Genomic DNA, 7,341 nt, shown 5'->3' with positions numbered 1-7,341 from the left:
AATTACACAAAAAATAAGGAATTTCAAATAGTTAATTTGATACTAATATCGATATATTTTTGTCAAATTTTTATGATATCTTCAAACATATATTTTATTTAAAAATAAAAACATCATCGCTTTCTCAAAATCACATAAAACCATATTATAACATCAGCTGAGGTAAAAAATAAAATGAAATATTAAAATCACGATCTATCTCGCTGCATTGCGCGAGTACGCTTCTAGTATTTATATATGTGTGTGTGCGTGTGTGTATGTACATAGTCAAAAGTTATTTTGAGAAATGATAAATATTTAAGAAGTAAAGAAAATGATTCTAGCCCTTCATAAGATCAAGATTGAATTTGATTGCCAATACAGAAACGGTAAAACTGAACGAATGTTCTAAAATGACAATTTTCCCACTTGAAATAATGTTCACAATTTAAAACGACAACTTTCCAAAATACACCATTTCCAAAATAACAGGGGATACATGTTTCTGTTAGATGTGGTGGAACATAAGGTAAGCCACGTAACAACGTTGTCAAGTTCACCTCGAGGCCATCAAACGATCTTAGTGCTTACTCTCCAAGGTTTCAAGATGAAAAAAAAAAATCAAAACTCTTCACTCGATTCAAACCAAGGGTCCAAGTGAGAACCTCATAACTCCTCACTTGACCGAACCCAATGACTTCAAGAAGAGAACATCAAAACTCCGTCATTGACGTAATCAAATGTTTCAAGATGAGAACATCAAAACTCCCCACTTGATTCAAACCCGTGATTTCAAGAAAGGAAAGGAACATCAAAATTTCTCTGTTAATCAAAACAATTAATCCTCATGCACATGGATTCAAATCAATTAAATCTCTATTTTTATGATTTAAACATGTAAAACGAAATAAGTTGCAGTGACGTGTATTTCCAAGTAATAACACAAACGTATGCATAAATGTCCAAGTAACAATGAGCAATCGAAAGTTGGGCAAAACCGAAAGTAATTATGCAACATATGCACTTTAATGTTTAAAAATAATTGTTCAACAATCAAAGTTGAGCAAATTCCCAAAAGCTCAATGAACGAGCCCAAATGACCAAAAATCTCAACTTATAAGAACGCTTTAATAGAAGTCTATATAAGCCAATTAAATATGTGTTTCCCTAATGTTTAATAGAAAAAAATTAATTGATGCAATAAAAAATAAATATTAAATATCACATTCGAGATTTTTATATCTAACCAATCCATATCAATATTAAAGTTTAAATCAAACTTGGCAAATCAAACCAAAAGTTTAATAGAGACCTTTAAATTACCTGTTACATGTTCAACAGATCAACCAGACCCTTAAATTACTTGTTACCTGTTCAACAGATCAATCCGTATCAACCCTTAATTTTTTTCTATTAAATTGATTTTTTTTGCATTAGTAAAAAACAATTTTTATTGTGGTAATTTGGATTTTTTTTAAAAATGTTCAATTTGATATCTGAATTTAAAAAAAAACGAGATTTGAAATGAAAAATAGATTTTATTGCATTAATTTTTGGAAAAAAACGAATTTTAGTTATTTTTCTATAATTATTTTGCAAGTTGGTTCCCCAAAGTATGAATCAGGTGCAAGTTGGTTCTCCAAAATGACGATTTTGAAAGTTGGTTCCCCAAAATAGGATTCAGGTGTAAGTTGGTTCCCCAAAATGACGATTTTGAAAGTTGGTTTCCCAAAATAAGAATTAGATGAAAGTTGGTTTCATTTTAGTGCAATTTTCCCTTTTTTATATAGTAAACATGATTTGATTATTTTAATGAATAAACAATATTAGTTTATTTAAACTGAATTAAATTGTATAATAGTTATTTTTATCATTTCAAACAGTATTCGAGTTACATATGTGATCGTTCATTGTTAGGATGGATACCTACAATACAAGTAAATGGGTGACTCCATCGATTGGAACCTTCCAGAACAAAGAATGAACGATGTTTTTTATAATCTAATCAAACTCAACGGTAACAAAAGTAATAAATAATCAACTAAGTCAGTGTCATGATACCACTGTAGTAGGCGACTTTCAGTATTGTTTACCAACCAAGTTTGCATACTTGGTATGCTACTACCAACCGACTATAATTGTACCAATTTAATTGGTACATATGTTGGTTGGTTTAGTTTGATACAAAATTACCACTCTACACTATGATCGTTTCACGATTTAGACTTATTCCCCCTGATTACTTATTTCAATATTAAAGACCGTAAAGCCGCTCCAAACTCATCCTAGGGGTTGTTTACCAAACATTTTTCCCGGTAAGCGCTTGGCAGCAAAATTAGCAAACTCAGCATCACTTACCTTATTGGGTAACATTCTTGATCATCAAAACGGATTATTGGTAACCGTTTTCTATTCAGTAAGCTCTTATCGGGTAAAAGTTTTTTCTGTCACTTACCGGACAAGATTCTTGGTTTTTGCTATGCCTCTTACATGATAAGATTCTAGTTCCTTACGATGCTCATTCGAAAAGTAAGTGACATATAATAAACACTTATCCGATAAACATTTGGTAAACGACCTTTAGTGATTAAATCTTTACCAATAAAATATAACCTAAAACATAAACACAACTATTTTTGTGTTACAAGGAAATGTAAACATAAAAACATGAAGTATTATCAAACAAAACAATAGTTGGGCTAATTGGGCCTATTGAAACCAGACATAGGTTGTATATGGGCTGAGGCCCAGCCCATATTTTGTCTAGATAAGATCAAATTAACTATGAAAATTAAAATCAGATAAAATAATATGTATGCAGTTATTAAAATATAAATAATTAATAGATATTTTTATTCAAATATGTAATTAATACCATATATTTTAAGATAAAGATTGCTTGTTCAACATGGTTTTGACCAAATCAAAATCCAACACTTTTCTCAATTATACATGTTCCAAAGTCAAAACATTTGAAAATTATATATATATATATATACATACATACTTGAAGGGTACTCACACAATGCAATGAGATACATCTCGATTTTAGTGTTCCGTTTTTTTTTTGTCTTAGTCGATGTTATAATACGGTTTTATGTGGTTTTGAGAAAAAGATAATGTTTTTATTTTTGAATAAAATATAAATATAAAGATATCATAAAAAAATATTGATATTAGTATCAAACTATCTATTTAAAATTTCTCCTTTTTTTGTGTATTTCTTTATTATTTTTTTATTTTTGGTTTAATAATATAACATTTTATAAAGATAATAATTAAGTATTTTGTTACAACTCAAAGATTATTCTAATTATATTTTAGATTTTTATATTTAAAATGATATGTTTATCTTGTATTTGATTATGTTTATCTGCAGTTAGTTACACAAATTCAGATATGGAGCTTTAATAAGTTGTACTTACGCATAATCTACTTGCAATCTTGAGTTTTAAGTAATGTGCATTAATAAACAGTACTTTACGCATAAAAAATGGTTTGTAAGAATTTTTGTCAAATGCTTTATAATATAGTGTGTATATATATATATATATATATATATATATAGAGAGAGAGAGAGAGAGAGAGAGAGAGAGAGGTTAAATCATGTGAGAACTGAAAAACGATTGAGGATCGCGAGGACCAAACTTAATCATTAATTGAATTTAATCTATGGTTATGAAAAGCAATAACATTTTTGTGAAATTTTTGAAAATTTGAAACTAATTATTAGATAAATGACAAGTTAAAAAGACATTCTAGACATTTGACATCCAAGCTATCGTCAACAATGACGACAACCAAAAATATATTCATTACTATAAAATTTTAAATCAAAAATATGTTAATTACAATAAACTTTTTGATAGAAAATTTATATAAAAACCGAATGTTTTATTTTCCTTTAATTTGACATGAGTATCATTACTATTTTTTTTATACATTTTTCTTAATAGTTGCACTTTTTACAGTGAAATAATAGAAGTGATTTAACTCGCTTGTTATTTCGCAATGTGAAACAACATTTTGGTATTTCACATCACATGTCACATCATTTTTTGTTTCTTTTCACATGATGAAACAACATTGCACTGTTTCACATTAACGACATTGTGTTGTTTCACAATATGAAACAACATTTTAGTGTTTCACATTTATTTTTACATCAAGTTTTGTTTTATTTTATTTTCAAATTGTGAAACACAACATGTGAGAAAGTAAACGAGTGAAAAAGTGTAAAAAAGTGATAAGTGTATTACTAATTTAACTGTAAACGAGTGAAACACAATATACGAGAAAGTAAACAAGTGAAAAAGTGTTCCACGTCAACTTTTGTTTTATTTTGTTTTCCTCGTTTATTGTATTACTAATTGTGTTGTTTCACAACCATTGTTTTACTATAGCGGCATTGTCTTTTATTTTTCTGTTGTTCACGTGAGACCAAGGGTTTTTCGTGAGACCCGTGAGACCAATTTATGTTCATTGATCCACTTTATAAGATAATGATCTGATTGTGTAAAGTTGTACGGTGACAATTTTGTGATTATGAATGTTGAGATTGTAGATCTAATCCAAGGGTTGAGAATTGATCTTACGGGTCTCATAAAAAACACTTGGTCTCACATGATATTAATTTTGTGTGTGTGTGTGTATATATATTGTGATTCTAGGTAGGTTGGTTTTGGGGAAAAACATTATTTGGTTTGTACTAAGTTTGAAAGTGACCATTGTGTCATTCCCTTATCAAATGTAAAGCCAAAGAGGATGATGGGAAGGGAAGAGCAAGAAGTTGTGGTTGTGCTTTCAAACTAAATTTAATGCAAGTAACATGCATCAAATTATTATCACACTTTATGATTTCAATAATTATTCATCATTTTTTAATTTTATTATTTATATTAAATATTAATTTTTTATTTTAAAAATCATCTTAGATGTAAAAAAATAATAACAAATAACAAATATTTGTTTTATTAAACAATTGTATTTAACTGTGAGTGATCGGATCAGTTTGAATGCATTTTGACTTAACAGTAGAAGCAAGCTAATTACCAATATATGATTATCTAACCAATTGAAATACCTACCTACCCATGGTTATTTTTCAATATAAATTATGATTAATCAATTAGTTTGTATTTATGTATTTTAATTATTGAAAATAATAAATTTGCATAGACCTAACAACTTGAAAAATATGAAAGGAAGGAACAGCAGGAATACCTACTTATGGACATTGTCAACATATGCTAATATGTCAGACATCTCCATTTCCTTAATTTTCATCAACTTATAAATATTTTAAGAATCAAATAAATAGTTGCTTTACGTATATTAATACGTATCTTATAATGTTCAAAAGATTATATATATATATATATATATTAATACGTATCTTATAATGTTCAAAAGATTATATATATATATATATATATATAGTTTTTTTTATTAACCTAGATATCCAACCTGCTTTGCGAACCGACTAATCACAGGACGACCACCTGCTTTGCAGATAGCTTGGAGTCTCCGCATTTGAACCTCCATGGCCACAAGAAGATTTTTATTCCTCCTTGTATTTGAACCTGTGACCTCCTTTTGACATTTGGAACCAAATTCAAACCAATCAGACACCACCTTTATGGTTATATATATATATATATATATATATATATATATATACTTTGGATCATGTGAGACCAAGGTTTTTCGTGAGACCCGTAAGACCAATTTTCAACTCTTGAATTAAATCTACAATCTAACAATCTGAATATTCATAAACGTCACGAGACTTCTCAATAATCACAAAAATTGCTACCGTGCAACTTTAGACCATTAGATGATTAGCTTATAAAGTTGATTAATGAATATAAATTGGTCTTACAGGTTTCACGAAAAACTCTTGGTCTCACGTGAACCCAACCCTATATATATATATATATATATATATAAATAAATATATATATATATATATATATATGCACACACATATAACATAAAACAAAGTTTGCAATTAATATTTTTGGAAAAATTGATCACATGCTTTTCTTTTATTTTTTATACAAGCTATAATATTTTTTATTTATTAAAAATTACATATGTTCATTTGTTATATTATTTATTATAATTAAAGATAAATGTTTAAATGCATAAACTTCTTGTATTTCTGTTATTAGTGTACATGTATGGATAATAGTTTCCTTTATTTTATTACACTTCAAAATATCGTAGTTTTAATTATTAACAAACAAAAATCTTACCGGGTAAATTGTTACATGCAATATCGTTTTGGTGGACTAAAATCTTACCCAATAAGTAAATAATAGTGTTAAATTTTATTGGTAAACACTTACCGGGTAAGTATTTGGTAAACGGCCCCTGAATAATCATTTATTGGTTTGGGTCCATTATAATCTAAGGTATTGGATCGCTTTTTATGTGTTTTTCAGCTTTTTGACTTGTTTTTTTTGGCTTCTTGACATTAATATCCAATAAATGAGGAGTTTACTAAACTCAGTGAGTTGGCGATTAGGTTACAAGTAGTTACGTAAATGGTATAGATTTTCCTGAATTTTCCAATAAACTATCAGTCGTTTTCAAATTGAAGCAATTGATGGTGGTTTCAGTTAAACGACAGTTTTCAACTATCGAATATTACGTTCGGTTAGATCTCTCTTGTTTCTTGCTTTCTAAGAAACCCTCTTTTACAAAGTAACACATTAGTGACATAATTGATTAGTCCTAAGTATATTCAATTGCATGATCATATCTTAGTGGAAGTGGATCACATTGCATGTTATGCACACCTAAGTGAACTAGTCATGGAATCTTTCCATTATAATATATATATATATATATATATATATATATCAATCAATCAATTCTACATATTGTTAATTTTATACGTTGGATTTAATTAGTTATTTAATTCAAAATGTTACATAAATAGAAATGGTATGGTATAACATTTCATTTTCATAAATTTCTTTATTATGATATTGTACTTTTAATTTTTTTTTATTACAACAATGTACTTTCAAGCTATTTTTTATTAGAGTATTATACTTTGAAAAATTTACCCATTATAGCATTGAGTAACCTTTTGATTTAAATTTACCCATTATACCAGGTTTTCATGCCACCTCATTATCCACGTAGGTTGTCCACATGTATTATAGTGATGTTACTTTCTTTTTACAACATTGTACTTTTAAAATTATTTTATTATAACATCTACTAGTTCTTATTAAAAAATGTACTTTTAGTTTTAACATTTAGATATTTTACATGAATTATAAAATTTTCTAAATTATTCATTAATATACCAATATTAATAAAACTAGTATAAAACAACTTATCTCATTA

The sequence above is a fragment of the Cynara cardunculus genome (assembly GCF_001531365.2).
Source record: "Cynara cardunculus var. scolymus isolate 2C chromosome LG 2, CcrdV1, whole genome shotgun sequence".
Taxonomy (NCBI): Eukaryota; Viridiplantae; Streptophyta; class Magnoliopsida; order Asterales; family Asteraceae; genus Cynara; species Cynara cardunculus.
Note: the sequence above shows the minus strand (reverse complement) of the source record.